This window comes from Lithobates pipiens, unplaced genomic scaffold, assembly GCF_037356315.1.
Source record: "Lithobates pipiens isolate NorthernLeopardFrog02 unplaced genomic scaffold, aLitPip1_a1.2 Scaffold_1, whole genome shotgun sequence".
Classification (NCBI taxonomy): Eukaryota; Metazoa; Chordata; class Amphibia; order Anura; family Ranidae; genus Lithobates; species Lithobates pipiens.
Genome location: NW_027507685.1, coordinates 158,230,090 through 158,246,853, shown reverse-complemented (window position 1 = coordinate 158,246,853; position 16,764 = coordinate 158,230,090). Strand labels below are relative to the sequence as shown.

At 46.7% G+C, this 16,764-nt stretch overlaps 1 protein-coding gene across 5 annotated transcripts in view; it reads left to right on the top strand.

Annotated features, from left to right (window-relative positions):
- Positions 1–4,881: 4,881 nt before the first annotated feature.
- The window catches only part of FAM3A (FAM3 metabolism regulating signaling molecule A), a 104,219-nt gene continuing 92,336 nt past the window's right edge, over positions 4,882–16,764 (top strand). The window contains exon 1 of one of the 5 annotated variants that reach the window (XM_077478797.1): positions 4,882–5,079. The gene's annotated coding sequence lies outside the window, so the exon portion shown is untranslated. Of the gene's footprint in view, positions 5,084–11,723; positions 11,745–16,764 lie in introns of those variants that run through there. The other 4 variants (XM_077478796.1, XM_077478793.1, XM_077478792.1 and 1 more) reach the window with 4 other exon arrangements.

Genomic DNA, 16,764 nt, shown 5'->3' with positions numbered 1-16,764 from the left:
CTCCAACCACTTTGCATATTATTGTAGCGGTGTGGTTACCACTAGTTACTAACATCCACCAATTCACCCCGCTGCCAGACTCCCATATATCAATTGCAGAGACAATGAACAGTATTTTGCTGGATTTGTTTTTGTTTTATTGGGGGGTACAACTTGGTTGGGGAATGGGGTATATGGGATGCTCATAGGATAGTTCATTTCGCCATCACACTTTACAGATTTCACAAATTATCTCATAATTAGAGCCAGAAGAGATGATACGCATAATTAATTTCTATGATCTTTCTGCATCACCATGCAGACTGTTGCTCCTTTTCTGCTTAACTACTGCAGACTATTACTTCCAGGACTTCTTCACCCATTACCATGTAAGGATAAGGGTAATGTTCCCAGAACTCCTCTCCTCCTGCACAAAACTTATCCTGAAGTAATGTCACATCTTCTTCCATATGCAAGAAGGACCCACTCTAAATAGTTTCTGAAAGCTGGCTATGGTTGCTCTGTGTTACTAGGCCAGAGGCCTGCAGCACTTCTCCCCAGAGACCTAGTAGTTTAAAAGCACATTTTGGATGGTGGACTTCTATTCCCAGCCAGCCCAGCTTGCAAATCCTGTGCCCACATTCCACATCGATTTGACACATATCCCCACAGTCTCTCCTCTGATCCAGGACTCTTCATCATTGACCGTGTAATGATGAAGATTTTGCTAATGACCGTGTAAAAGCAAAGTTCCCTCACAGACTTCCTGGCACATACAGCCCTCCACTGTGGTACACTCACTGACCTTTCTCTGCCCTGAGTCCTTGATGGAGAACTTGACCGGACCATATGTTCCAACAGTTTCACCTGCCCTTCTGCTCCAGGAGTTCCTTATCGATGACCGTGTGATAATAAGGACATTACTAATGTCTGTGTAAAAGCAAAGTTCCTTCACAGCTCTCCCTGGGCCTCCTCCTGTGATTGGTGCACCCCTCCTCCCCAGATGGGGGTGCCATCCTGCTGCTGTCTAGTATTCCATCCTCCACTTCACTCAGCCTTCAACTCTTCCCCCAGTGGCATGTTACCTCAGCTTATATCGGAGGCCCACCACCCCATGCCAATACCAATTGGGGATTGATCATGGATCCCACATGACGTACCTGCCACTCCAGTTTCAGGCCCTGCCCCTCTTCCATAACATTCTCCCAGAAGCAGGGGAGGCTCCTCGGAACTAGAGCACAGGTGGTCACACCCACTGCTACTCTAACCACTCCCAGCCCCCAGATCAAAACAGAGAGGCTTAGCTTGCAGCATAAGCCTGCCTACATTTGCCTGTGCTGACAGTCTTAGTCCTATTACTAGCACCTACCTATTGGTAGAGGGTGCTACATTATTGTATATGTAAAGTAAATCTGTACTTGCCGAATATGCTGAAAAAATCTCCCTCCACTGAGTCTGGCTGCACCCATTTTAACTGTGGGCAGCTGAAGCTGCTGTCTGTTCACTTTCTTGATTTACACAGACACACTCCCTTCCTGGCAAACTATCAGGAGAGTGAGAGAGAGAGCTGTGCATTGAAAACTGGCTACAGGGATGAGTTCAGAGGGTGGTGATAAATGGGGAATACTCAGAATAGTCCAGGGTGGAAAGTGGGGTCGCCCAGGGTTCTGTGCTGGGACCAATCCTTTTTCATTTATTCATAAACGACCTGGAGGATGGGATAAACAGTTCAATCTATGTATTTTAGGACAATACCAAGCTAAGCAAGGAAGATGTTGAACAAATTATTGGGAGGAGCAATTTCATGGCAAATTATGTTTATTGTAGAAATATGTAAAATAATGCATTTGGGTGGCAAAAATATGAATGCAGTCTATACACTGGGGGGAGAACCTCTGGGGGAATCTAGGATGGAAAAGGACCTGGGGGTCCTAGTAGATGATAGACTCAGCAATGACATGCAACGCCAAACTTCTGCAGGCAAAGCAAACAAAATGTTGGCATGAATTAAAAAAGGAATTAACTCCAGAGATAAAACGGTAATCCTCCAGCTCTACAAGACTCTGGTCCGGCCGCACCTGGAGTATGCTGTCCAGTTCTGGGCACCAGTCCTCAGGAAGGATGTGCTGGAACTGGAGAAGGGCAACAAAGCTAATAAAGGGACTGGAGGACCTTAGTCTTGAAGAAAGATTACGAGCACTGAACTTATTCTCTCTGGAGAGGAGATGCTTGAGAGGGGATATGATTTCAATATACAAATACCTAACTGGTGACCCCACAATGGAGATAAAACTTTTCTTAGAGAAAAGAGGTGTAGCATTGACCCCCGAAGGAGCGGCTGGTTTTGTTGGGCTTACCGTTACCTTCTTGACCTTGTGTGCCTCTAGGGGTTTCCCGAGGTAGATGGCTCAAAGAACTGCAGAAACTGACACTGGATCCACTTTTAGTGTATTTATTGGACAACAGGTAGACAGAACAGTCTCTTAATGAAAGGTAGAGGGTTGGGTAGGAAGTTTAGGTACTCTTGGAACTGCAAAAGATAGGAAGTCTCTCACTATAGAAATCCAGAGAATTAACGCTCAACACTGGATTCTCACAGCTACCGGATAGACCTCCTCTCACTGGGCCTAGCAGCTGAGTGTTTGAATAAAGCGAAGCCTCTGCCACAGACTTGCATATAGATCACTTGGACAAAATCTCTGCCACAGACTTGGATATAGAAGACTTGTGAATAAAGTCTCTGCCACAGACTTGAATGTAACTGAAGGATGTAGATAAATTTAGAGAGCCATCATATTGTACCAGTGCAATACCGTATGAGTGTAGATTCGCTTGGTGTCTTTCAATTGAGCCTCCAGGCTCTTTCCGAGAAGCCAGCCTTCAGCGGGGCCTTCTCCCAAAGAGTCCTCCCCTGGTTGCTTCTCCAATTGCTGGGCCTCGCCACAGATGAGATGGCACCGGACCACCTTTGAATCCTTCCAGTTACTTTGCCTCGGGCTAGCCAGCCCCAAGACTCGGAATTGGATGCATCCTCACCCCAGGCCATGGGGGTTGGTCAGGAGGACCAGGACCAAACAGACAGAAAGATCTTCTGGACCGGAACCCAGAAGCATGTGATGTCAGTCCCTTAAGTACCCTCTCCCAAAATGCACAGCAAGATGACACTCCCACTGGGCTGGTTCCGAGAAAGAATGGCACTCAATGCGCCCAGCTAAACTGCGTTCTCACACTTACCAGTGGTGACAGCGCCACCTGTGGCCAAGCAGAACACAGTGCAATCCAGCTAGACTGGTACTGAAACCATAATTTGGTATAATTGACCCTAAAACCCAACTGTGGTTTTAGGAACTTTAAATAGAAAAAACATATAGCGCGTGCTCTTCAGGAGCCGGCACGTACTACGTAAACTACGTAGAGGGCTCTTTACTGTAAGAGCGGCAAGGATGTGGAATTCCCTTACACAGGCGGTGGTCTCAGCAGGGAGCATCCATAGATTAAAAAAACTATTAGATAAGCACCCGAACGACCACAACATACAGGGATAATACAATGTAATACTGACATATAATCACACACATAGGTTGGAATTGATGAACTTGTGTCTTTTTTCAACCTCATCTACTATGTAGCTATGATGTCATATGTCTAGGCTTTTTTCCAGAAAAGAAATATGAAGTGGGCTGTATAAGCTATTTACTGGCAGAATTTTTTTTTTAACTATCCAAAGTTAAAACAACAAAGGCAGAAGAAGATTTAATAGATGGAAAGTTGAAAAAAAACTTGGTCGGGACCCCCGTGAGTCCGGTCGTGGGTCCCGCGGACTCGATCGCCGTGGGCATACCCGCGATCGTCCCACTGGGTGGCTGAACGGAGAGATGCCGTTGTAAACAGCATCTCCCCGTTCTGCCTAGCAACTAGTGACGCTGATCTCTGCTCCATGTGGTTGGAGCAGAGATCAGTGTTCACTAAATGAAAGCCCAGCTCCCAACAGTTAGTAACACACCCCTAGGAACACTTAACCCCTACACTGCCACCCACTGGTTAACCCCTTCACTGCCAGTGTCATTTACACAGGAATCACTGCATTTATATAGCAGTGATTGCTGTATAAATGACAATGGTCCCAAAAATGTGTCAAAAATGTCTGATGTGTCCGCCATAATGTCGCAGTCACAATAAAAATCCCTGATCGCCGCCATTACTAGTAAATAATAAAAATGCCATAAAACTATCCCCTATTTTGTAAACGCTATAACTTTTGCGCAAACCAATCAATAATTGCTTATTGCGATTTTTTTACCAAAAATATGTAGAAGAATACGTATCGGCCTAAACTGAGGGAAAAAAATGTTTTTTTTATATATTTTTGGGGGATATTTATTATAACAAAAAGTAAAAAATGATGCGTTTTTTTCAAAATTGTTGCTCTATTTTTGTTTATAGCGCAAAAAATAAAAAAGCAGGGGGTGATCAAATACCACCAAAAGAAAGCTCTATTTGTGGGAAAAAAGGACTCAATTTTGTTTGGGAGTCACATCGCACGACCACGCAATTGTCAGTTAAAGCGACGCAGTGCCAAATCGCAAAAAGTGGTCTGGTCTTTAGCCAGCAAAATGGTCCATGGCTGAAGTGGTTAATTAGTCAGTAATGGCCTCCATATTTCTCTAACAATATTTGAAAAAAAACAAAAGTTTTTTTTTTTTTTTTTTTTACGAATTCCACTCTCGGTTTCCTATAAAAGGCCTATGTACAATCTATAATGCCTGTAATTCGACTTGGGTGTAGAAATATGGACGACCTACCCACCTGGCTGTGTGGGTGTACCAAGATGGCGGAAAGTTCAGTCACTTCCTGGTCTTCTCACTAAGGCGTGGCCACCCCATTGGACAGCTTTGCGCTTGCTGTACTCTGGCCCCTTGCGGCTTCCGTCCTCCCGGAGAGCTGAGTAGATACGCAGCCAGCCAATAGCAGCCGGGGTTTTGCCTCACCAAGACGACTCGTCGGGGGCTGGGAGCTGCTGCTACCGAAGCTGTCGGGACTTCCGGCTATGGTGGTGGAGAAGGGAGGACGGCGGAGGGGTGCGCAGTGACAGTGTGTGTGTGAGGTGAGTGTCCCCTCTACGGGCTTGGAATGGATGGAGACACCTGTGGCTGGGTACTTCAAATCCACCTCTGACTGACATCTTCCCTCTACAATCCTCTGTGTTTTCCTTTATTATTATTATTTCCTTCCTGCTCCTCTCTCCATTGGGGTTACATATCCTGCACTTACAGGCATGTTGCCACTAATGCGTTTTACCTTTTATAGCACCTCATTCACACCTGTGCGTCTCACAAGCGCAGTATGTGTTTTTCCTGCATGTTTTCGGTGAATGTGAGCGGAAGCAGCAAGATGTAAATGGGTCCTCTGTGCGGCTCATGCCGATAGGCTGCAATTTCATTACAGTGTGATTTGCCTGCGCTCCTGTTGAATTCTTTTCGACCACTGTGTATTTTCTGAAAGTGCATCAAAGATGTAGCATGCAGGGTTTTCTCGCACGTTCATGAAAGTCGGAGCGCACCTAATTCCGCAGGTAAATTGCACCTGCTAAAACCTCAGCGCGCCGCTCTTAGACTACTTTCACACTGTAGCCGCTCTGCATTACCGGTAAGGCTGGGTACACACCGCTGCGGGTGAGAGATCCAGATGTGATTCGCACTGCAGTGCAAATCACATCCGATCTGTCTGTGCGATGCGAGTTCAGCCATACAGATAGTATGGCTGAATTCGCATCGCACCCGCCGCAAACTCGCACAGGACCCTTTTTTTGGTCCGCAGCAGAATCGGATCGCATGGGGGTTCACACCATGCGATCCGATTCCTGTCCGAGTTTGCAGATTGCACTGCGATATGCGGACTGGTCTGGGGGTGTCATTAAGATTTCATTGACACTCCCAGCAGTCCGCATAGGGCAGTGTGAACTGCCGGCAGGAAGGCATGCGATGCGGGAAAACGCCGCGGATTTGCGGCGTTCCCGCATCGCTATGGTGTGAACCTAGCCTAAAGCACCCTTAGTATTAGCAACTCTTTACCGTCATTTTAGGGGCACTTTTACCCCTCGCTAGTGTCCGAAGGGCTAAAAGCGCCAATGTTGCAGCGCTGCTGAATCGCTTTGCAGGGCATTTTGGGAGCGCTGTATACACCACTCCCACACTGCCCCAAGGTTGCTGCTTGCAGGACTTTTCAGAATGTCCCGCAAGCGCACCGCCTGTGTGAAAAGTCGCATTGAAATGACTGGGAGGTGGTTTTCAGGCGTTAGAAGCTATTTCTTGCGCTCAAACGCCTGATAACCGCCTAGTGTGAAATCAGCCTTGGGGTTCATTCACCCTCCAGTTCACCGTGCCCTTCTGCCATCTCCTTTTAGGTGCCTTTGTGTGTTCCTGCAGAATAATTTTTTCATTCGTTTTTTTCAGTTATTTATGTGTTATTTTTTTATTTTTTTAAGTTGCATATTAAATTGGTTCACGTCAATATACATTTGCATTTGTTCCAGTGTGAAAAAATGCATCACGCTGTATTCCCCCCCCCCCATTAAAGGGGTTGTACACCTGCAAGACAAAGGCCTAATGTGCTAGTATGCATCTCATACTAGCACATTATGTAATATCTTAGAACAAAGCCCTTCCAGCAGCGCCTGGTTACCGCTGAGACTGCTGACATCTTCTCCCGCCCTTGCTTCTGGGATTGCGGGCTCAGGCGCTGTGAGTGGTCGGAGCCACGATTATATCGTTTCCGCACATGCTCGTGGGAGCCCAAGGCCTTCAGAGCGAGTATCTCCTAAACTGTGCAAGTTTAGGAGATATTCATTTTACCTACAGGTAAAAATAACAAAGCGGGCTTTACAACTGCTTAAGGCTATATTTCCACTGTTGTGTCCCCAAAGTCGTTCGATTTCCCCGCCCCCCCCCGGTGATTTTTTTTTTTTACTGCTATATTTTGCTGCGACTTGAAGCAATGCCTGTGTGTTCTTGAGGTCTGTGGACCTCAAGTCGCATCAAAGTGGGACCAAGGTAGTACAAGGGACTACTTTGAAGTTGCTGCGTCTTCCAGTCACACAGATATGAATGGTACTCATTGGAAATCACGGGGTATGACTTGTCATGCAGTCCAAAATCACATGGAAAGTCGCACTCGTGAAAACCCAGCTTTAAAGTACATCAATTCGTCAGTGGTGTAAATCAGGCTCATTGGAATACGTTTTTTTTTTTTGCATATGCCTTCGTACTACATTTATGCTGCATTTCATAACGCACCTGACTGAATGTGTTGTAAACAAGCCCTTAGGGCCGCATGCATTCGAGATCTTTGACCAGTCATTTTGCAGTATTTCAGGTGTCTGTATACTGGGCCAATACCGGCTCTGCTGCCAGCAGCCCGTGAAAATCAATGATCAACTGAAATACAAATTGCTGTCACTGGTTGAGATGGGCTCAGGTGTGTTCGGAACCTCACATGCGCGATCCCGCCAGGAAGCCGTCACTGCACACCGCTATTTGCAGGCAGTGAGACCTATTCAGATCTCCGCAGCTACAAACCGAGAAATGTCTCCCTGCATGTGATTAGCGCTGTGCAGTGCCAGCTTCCTGGTGGGATTGGGCACGTGAGATTCCGTACACGCCTGAGCCCATTGCTAGTCATCAGCACTACTTTTGTTTAGGGCAATGCTGCATTTTAACCACTTGCCAAACACCCCATAGCAGATAAAGCCCACGTTCAATATGGGCCAATTTGGCATGCGATTTGACATGTTAAATCGGCGGCTATTGCCAGCAATGGCACCGTGTGAATCAGTGGGACACCACTGGCATGGAGGGAGATCCCCGGCTGGGGCCGGAGGTACGGTGGTAGGGACATACCCCCCCCCCCCCCCCCCCCCCCCGCGCACCAGGAGACAGAAGGAAAGAGCCCCGACCATTCATCTGGAACAGAAAGCCACCGACAGGCCTGCATGGGGACAAAAAAATGGGGGGGGGGGGGGGGGTGACATAGTTATTGCATACATCTATACATCTTTCTATATAGGTAATTGTTTAACGTACATGTAAAAGTCCTTGGATAAATAAAGCAAGGACTTTAACTTATCATTATGGTTTATTACTTATGTTTTAATCAATATTGATATTAAAGGGTTATAAAGGGGAGCTTGCAAAAGATGTCATGAGTTACTTTGAGCATACAGGTTGGCACCACAGTGACCACACAGTAGCGCAATGCAGTGCAGTGACATGAATGAAGTGTCTCTTTGTGTACTTCAAATAAAGTTGACATAAAAAAGGCAAACGTGGAAAAGTGGCTGCAGAAAAGACTAAGTGGTCCATTGAGTCTGCCTCTTCTGACCTTTTTTGTCTCCGTATAGCTCTGTCTATGCCTAGCAGGTTTCAATGCACTTAAAGTTGACTGACTCACAACTTCTGCTGGAAGTCTGTTCCAAGTATCAACTACTCTTTCAGTAAAATAATACAGTAAGATTCGTTGTGAACTTTCTCCCTGCTTGTTTGAGGTCGTGTGCCATGTTCTTGATCTTGGTTTTATGTTGAAAATCCTGTCCCCGTGAACCTTAGGCCTCATGTACACTGCTGCTAAACGGACGTTTAGGAGCAGTTGGGCAATTTTTTTTTTCAAAATGGGTATAAATCATACATGGGAGTTTTCCCACTTTAGGTCCTGACTTGTAGAACTTTTGTATTCGTTATTAGATCATTCTGTGCATCTGTATGAAATGCCTTGCTGGAATCACAATAGGCAATGTCCGCAGCACCACCCCAGCCCAAAACATTGGTAACACTCAGAAAATGCAAGCAGATTAGTCTGACATGATCTGCCCTTAGTATAACCATGCTGCTTTGGGTCCAGCAAGTTGTGTGTTTCTAAATAATCAATGAGCCTTTGTTTTGGGGGGGGGGGGGGGCGGCTGATTCCATCACTTGACCACAACAGATATTCATCTCATTGTGTCCTGGAATTGCCATCTCCTACCTTGCTATCCAGGAATTCTGAAAATGAACCATCATTACTAGAACCAGTATGATCCCCAAACTTGTTTTTAGCTAGTGCAATTTTATTTCTGAGAAGGATGAACAGTTTAAATAGTTTGCTACTTCCAGGTCGCCTTCAACATAAGCGTTTTGTTCAGTTTTCATTTCATCTTTTTCCTTCCATCACTGATGTACTTAAAAAAGGTTTTGTCTATTTACATTATAGATTTACCCGTTTCCTCCTATTTCTGTGCTTTGGCAGCACTGACTACTGTTTGGCCTCGTTTTGTCTATATTTTACTACTTGTCTATCAACTACACTTCTGTTTCCTTATGTTCTGGTTCACATTAGTGCAACTTGTAATATAACTTGAGTGCCACGACAAGGGAAAACACTAACAGTATTCAAAGTAGAGGTCGACCGATATAGGTTCTTCTCTGGCCGATGCCGATAGTTCGAAATCGGGGTGGCCTTTTTTTTTTTTTTTTTTTTGGCAGGTGGCACTGGATGGCAATGGCGGGTTTCACAGCTGATAGTGTAACTGTGTGAAACTGAATGTTCTCTGCAGCGCCACGTGTGTGTGAAACTGTATGGAGATAGAGGGAGGAGCTGACAAATTCAGTGTGTGGAGGTGGGCGGGACCCAACAGCTATCCAGCCAATGATTGGGCTATTTAAGAGAGGCAGGGCCACATACACGTAGCAGCCCGCCCAGATCCATCCCATTGGCTGGTGTCTGTGTGTCCCCCCTGTCTCCCCCCCCTCTCCCCCTCAAATTGCATCTAAACTGGTGTGAACACAGCCTTAGGTTTGGTTCACACTAATGAGCAGCAAGAACAGGCCTATTTGCACACTGTGCTGCAATTCATTCTTTGGCTTTATTCGGACAGGTGCTGATGCCTGTCCTGCATGCAGGCTCCATTTGTTGTTGTGCCTGGATCTGACCCAGGCTACATGGGGGCAGCCTGTAGAGGTGGATGTGGACGCAGCAGCTGCATATCAAAAATCATTGTGCACTCAGATCCATGCACATGCCTGTATGTCACATGCGGCTGTGTTCATGCAGCCACTGCATCTTCCGCCGCAATAAAAAAAAAAGGGAGCTTGCATGGAGGACTCGTCAGTGCCTTTCTGAACGAACCGTAAATGGTAACACAATGCACCTTTGCTAAAGGACATGTACCACAACGCACATTAACGCAGTGTATTGTGCTGCTTAACAATGACCAATACTACAACGGACATCAAAGAATGGAACATTTATTAATGCACATGTGTTACTGCACACTGGTGGCAAACGGGGCGCTTATCTCTACCCCTGAACTGACCAAAAACCACCTTGTGCAACCATGACAATGCAATTAATAGGCACATCAGTGGCAGCATTGCGGTGCTCCAATAAAATGGCGGTGTTTTGGATCACCAACACAGGGCACCCTTCTGACTTCCCAACCCAAGGACTGTCAAACATGTTCCAAAAATGTAAACACTGAATGCCCATTCATACTGCCTGCATACCAAATGCTCCATTTTAGAATGCGGCAGCTGTCAGTATTGGCCTGCGGAGGGGCCTGTGTGATGCATGTTTTAGCGCACACACGATTCCAAGCAGGAGCAAGGTAGTAATGAGGGTACTAAACGGGGTTTAACAGTATAAAGCCCAACCCAAAGGAGATCATATTCTAGACCTAGTACTGACAAATGGAGATCAATTGTCTGATGCCGAGGTGGAAAAAAAAATTTGGCCACTAGTGATTGCCATAGGCTTCAGTTTGATATTAAAACAAGAAATGAAAAAAATCCCTATTCCAAAACTAAAGTTTTGGCTTTCCAAATGACAAATTTTGCTGGAATGGATGAATTTCTAAAGTTGGAGTAAAATGACAAGCGTCAATCAGCGGGCATTGTTAAAAGGCCCTTTACACTGATATGAAAAAAAAATGCATCCCTTTAAATCTTATGGAACTCTCTACACCAATGTGCTCAAAGTGAGGTGCGTTTTTAAGAGTCCTGCATGCAACCTGCGGTTGCATTTCTGGCGCCTTTCTAAATCACATGTCCAGGTCTCACAGGTGCACGATTGGAGTCAGGGGTCCATAAACCATGGCAAAAAGGCATTCAAAACGCAGCAAGAATGCATACGTGTTTTTTCAATCGAGCAGTGTGAAATCCCTATTGAAGGCAATAGGGACGCATCTAGAAAGCACCCGTAAAACGTGGATGCAGTCACGCGGCACCCAAACCGCAACTTACCTGTGTGAACCCGGCCTTCTGTCTGTGTGCATGAACCGGTTTGAGGCACAGATATACTGTGCCGAAACAAAAATTGAGGAACCACAAGTTGGGGAGGGGGCGGCAGTGACCGCTGTGATTTTTACACTACAGCATATTTGTCTCTCAATCTGTCTGCATGCATGAGCACTAAGGTGTGGTAGACACGGTTCATTTATGGTCCCATCATTTGTGGTCTTATCACGACAAGCTTGTGTGCAGGGAAAAAAACAACAATAAGTAAACTGAAAAGATACATTGGAATACATGGCTGCACAGGCACTCTGTAACCTGAACCACTGTATACTTTGTATTTATCTGTAGCTACACCTCTCCTACCTCCTTCCTCTTCCAAGCCTGTCATTATATTTTCAAGGTGACAGCACTCATGCTCTAGTGTGGTCAGCCTGACATTTGCCTTGTTGCTGTAAACGTTTAGCAAGCCTGCTGATTGGTGGAAGAAGTGGGACTCCAGTGCCAGTGAGTAACTTTTCCATAAGGGATGCACTTATAAGGTGTGCCCACCACTCCCAGACAGTGCAGCTAGGGGGACCTAGCAAGCGGTCATGTGACCTTTTGATAAATAAAAAATTTATTTATGATCTTTTATTTTAAAAAAGAGAACTTTTCCTTGTGCGGTTTTTACTTGTACATTAGTGCCAACCTAGGAAGAGACTGCTCTTCCCTTTGCAGCTATATCTGATAATTCTTGGGAGGAGAAGTCCTGTGTAAGGTGCAAGTCGATTTTAGTAAGAGCTTACACAAGGCTGAGGATTCCTCTCCCCCATGTGACTGTGCTGGTAGCTGAGCAGCCAATTGGTAAACTCCAGCTCTGGTAAAGATGGCCATATGCAGATCGCATATCGGCCAATTCCTGCTAAGTTGGTAAAACTGCATTCCATGGGTGGCGCTACCCAGCTTGACAAAAGGGCATTTTTTTTTTTTCATTAACTTTTTTGTCTAAGCAGGGTGGAAAATTCTCAGCCAAATAGCATCTGTATCCAGTCACTGTTTAGATGTTCAGATAGCCTTGGGCACCAGCTGTCACGATACAACATTTTGTGATTTTTTTATTTATTATTTTAAAAAAAAATGTTTTACTCCTGTTTTAGTGTCACAAATGACACTTTGCATAAGTCTATGCACCATTGCATGTTACAGCATACTGCAGTGACACTCGGCACTATGTGTTGCGTTTATTGTGTTAACAGGGAGCAAAGAAAACGGCTTTCTATGAGACTCAGCTGATCAGAGTAAGGGATTTTTATAACAAATTATAACATAAATTATATAACAAAGTAGGAGCACATATTTTGAGTTGCCATAGAGCCGGTTCACACAGGGGCAAATCAGATCCGACTTCAAGTCGCCCCAAGTCACCTCAGGTCGCACAACATGTAGAAATCAATGTAAGTGAATGAGAGCCGTCTTAATGCACACTACTGAAGTCGCTCCGACTTCAGAAAAGGTTCCTGTACTACTTCAATCTGACTTGTAGGCGACTGGTACCCATTGATTTCAATGGAGGTCGCCTCCAAGTCAGATCTCCGTCTATACGGAGGCGACTCTCAGAGAATTATCAGCTCTCAAAAGGAGTTCCCCCTGAGAGCTCATTCTCTGATTGGCCACGGCAAGTCGCCTGGCCTGGGGCGACTTAAAGTAGTGTTGTAAGTCGCGTCCAAGTCGCGTCTTTTCATTATATGAAATTTAAACCTTGTTTTTTTTTTTTTTTTTTTTTTTTTTTTCTTTCCCCCTCCTTGAGTCTAGATTTATACTTCATGTTACATTAATGCAGGTAACATTTGTTGCTCTGTTGCAGTGCCATTAATTTTGATTGGCACCCCAACACACTTGTAATGCTTTGTAATGCACAGTAGCATTAATGTGTTTTGACTTTAGGCATGTTTGGGTACGCTTTCAGCACATTCATTTTGAATAGGCTGCCTTAAAGTGGTTATAAAGGCCTTTTTACCCATGTACATTCTATGGATCGGGGGTGCACAGAGCAGGTAAGTATCACATGTTATTTAAAGAAAAAACTAAAAATCTTTATCACTTGAAAACAATGCCCATTTAAAGAAGAGCTGTAAAAATGATGGGCTCATCTGGACCTTGTTCACATCCTCTTGGCTGTCCCCGGCGCCAGCATCTTAACTGTGGGCACCTACTGTGAAGCTGCAAGCTGTCACAGCTGGGTGCCCGCTGTGCATGCGTAAGCTGCAATGCGAGTTGTAGTGTCCCAGAAAACTGTGGGGAGGGGAACTTCCGCTTTTGATTGCCTAGGTGATCGGAGTGGGAGTGAGTACCTGTCGAAATTGGGTACCCCCCCAAAAGCTCCATTTCAGAAACGGGAGCGGAGCAGGAGGACTTAAAGTGGAATTGCCCCCTTTTTGGGTGGAGCTCCGCTTTAATGCATCACAAAGAAGTAAATGGGCCCTTACTGTTGGAGCGTGGAAGGTTTTGGAGGACAATTACCAGCACCTGGTCTCCCTGAGGTTTAGAACTGCTTCCTCTACTCAACGTTAATGCTCGGAATATTGAATTTCATGTTACTGTAGTAACCAGATCGTCACCTTCCAGGATGCATTTGCAAGTACTGTTCACTCTATTCTATGATGTAAATCATTTACTGACCTTGTTTTATTTATTATGCGAAAGCACCATATGTTGCAGGATTATAGCTTGCGGTATTGCGTGTATAGTGTCATGGTAGAATTTACACACACACTTTTTTTTTATTGCCTAGTGTTCGTTTTAGTCCTCTTGCACACAAAAGGTTTTGAAAGCTCTCCTAGAAGCCTTTCCTCCTGGCAGCAAAGTTTTGGCAGAAAAGAAGCCTGATGCATATAAAAGTGTCTAAAGTTTTTAGGCGCATTTATAGGCATCAAGAGTTTGGTTTCGTTGGCCAGGATAAGATTTTTATTCTGGCCATTGAAATGAATTAACGCACAAGCGATAAACGCGTCTAGCATTTAGATGTTTAACAGCGTCTAAGGTTTTCGTTTTTTATTTTTATTTATTTTTTTTTTTTTTGCTGTTCTTGGGCACACTGAGTCTCAGTTCACACAGGGGCGACTGCGATCCGACTTCAGGTCGCCTCTAGTCGCCTCAGGTCGGACAACATTTAAAAATCAATGTAAGTGAATGAGAGCCGTCTTAATGCACGCTACTGAAGTCGCCTCCGACTTCAAAAGAAGTTCCTGCACTACTTCAATCCGACTTGTAGGCGACTTGTACCCATTGATTTCAATGGAGGTCGCCTCCAAGTCGGATCTCTGTATATACGGAGGCGACTTTGACAGAATTATTAGCTCTGAAGGGGGAACTCCACGCCAAATTTCTGAAAAAAATGTTGGCGTGGGTTCCCCCTCCGAGAGCATACCAGGCCCTTAGGTCTGGTATGGATTCCAAGGGGAACCCCCTACTACTCTTATCCGAGCACGCTACCCGGCCGGCCAGGAAAGGGGGTGGGGACGAGCGGGCGCCCCCCCCCCCCCTCCTGAGCCGTACCAGGCCGCGTGCCCTCAACATGGGGGATGCCTTGGGGGAGGGGGGCATGCGCCCCCCCCTCCCCAAAGCACCTTGTCCCCATGTTGATGAGGACAAGGGCCTCTTCCCGACAACCCTGGCCGTTGGTTGTCGGGGTCTGCGGGCTGGGGGCTTATCGGAAACCGGGAGCCCCCTTTAATAAGGGGGCCCCGGATACTGGCCCCCCACCCTATGTGAATGAGTATGGGGTACAATGTACCCCTACCCATTCACCTGTGAAAAAAAGTACAAAAAAAAAACACAACACAGGGTTAAAATATTTTATTGCACAGCTCCGGGGGTCTTCCGTCTTCGGGGGTCTTCTCGCCGGACTCCTCCGCTATCTTCTTGTAGCTCTTTTGCTAGCCGAGGAGTCCGGCTTTCTTCCTCGCCGCAGGCCTCTTCTCCCGACTTCGGGGGTCTTGTCCCCCTCTTCGGTTCTTCTGCCGGGCCACCGCGCCTTCTTATAGCTCTTTTACAGGCGGTGGCCCGGTCTTCTGTCGCCGCCGCCTTCCATTCTTCTTCTTCTTCTCCTGGAGATCTTGACTCGACGTTCTCTCCGGCCGCAATGCCAGGGACGCGCTGCGCTGCCACTTATATAGGGACAATGGGGCAGTGTCACATGGGTTGATGTCACATGGTGACCCCGCCCCCTTACGATGTCACAGTCCCGGAGGATGCTGGGACTGTCGCCATGTGACCAACCCATGTGACACTGCCCCATTGTCCCTATATAAGTGGCAGCGCAGCGCGTCCCTGGCATTGCGACCGGAGAGAACGTCGAGTCAAGATCTCCAGGAGAAGAAGAAGAAGAACGGAAGGCGGCGGCGCCGGCGACAGAAGACCAGGCCACCGCCTGTAAAAGAGCTATAAGAAGGCGCGGTGGCCCGGCAGAAGAACCGAAGAGGGGGACAAGACCCCCGAAGTCGGAAGAAGAGGCCGGCGGCAAGGAAGAAAGCCGGACTCCTCCGCTAGCAAAAGAGCTACAAGAAGATAGCGGAGGAGTCCGGCGAGAAGACCCCCGAAGACGGAAGACCCCCGGAGCTGTGCAATAAAGTATTTTATCTCGTGTGTTGTGTTTTTTTTTTTGTACTTTTATTTTACAGGTGAATGGGTAGGGGTACATTGTAACCCATACTCATTCACATAGGGTGGGGGGCCGGTATCCGGGGGCCCCCTTATTAAAGGGGGCTCCCGGATTCCGATAAGCCCCCCGCCCGCAGACCCCGACAACCAACAGCCAGGGTTGTCGGGAAGAGGCCCTTGTCCTCAACATGGGGACAAGGTGCTTTGGGGTGGGGGGCCGCACGCCCCCCCTCCCCCCAAGGCATCCCCCATGTTGAGGGCACGTGGCCTGGTACGGCTCAGGAGGGGCGCCCGCTCGTCCCCACCCCCTTTCCTGGCCGTTCGGGTAGCGTGCTCGGATAAGGGTCTGGTGTGGATCTGGGGGGGACCCCCACGCCGTTTTTTCAGTGTAAGGGGTTCCCCTTGGAATCCATACCAGACCTAAGGGCCTGGTATGCTCTCGGAGGGGGAACCCACGCCAAAAAATTTTTCTGAAATTTGGCGTGGAGTTCCCCCTTCAGAGCTCATTCTCTGATTGGCCACGGCAAAAGTCGCCTGGCCTGGGGCGACTTGTAAGTCGCCCCAGGTTGTGTCTAAAAGTATTCCACAATAAGTCTGAATAGGGTATTGACCACTCTGAATATCTTGAGATGAATCACCACAGGTGAGTTGTGAAGGATGTATAACAGCTGTGGTATCAGAATCATTGTGAGCAGGTTTTCCCTGCCAGAGGCAATTTAAGATTATCCCATATCGCCCAGGATTACAGATTACTGCCGACTAAATATTTACCCTTTGTTGTGCAGATTTAGGGACATGTTAAATGGATTGTTATGCAAAAAGCACTAAAACTGCATAGGTGTGAATCCAGCCTAAGTACCCTTGGCTGCAAACCATTCGGTCCCGG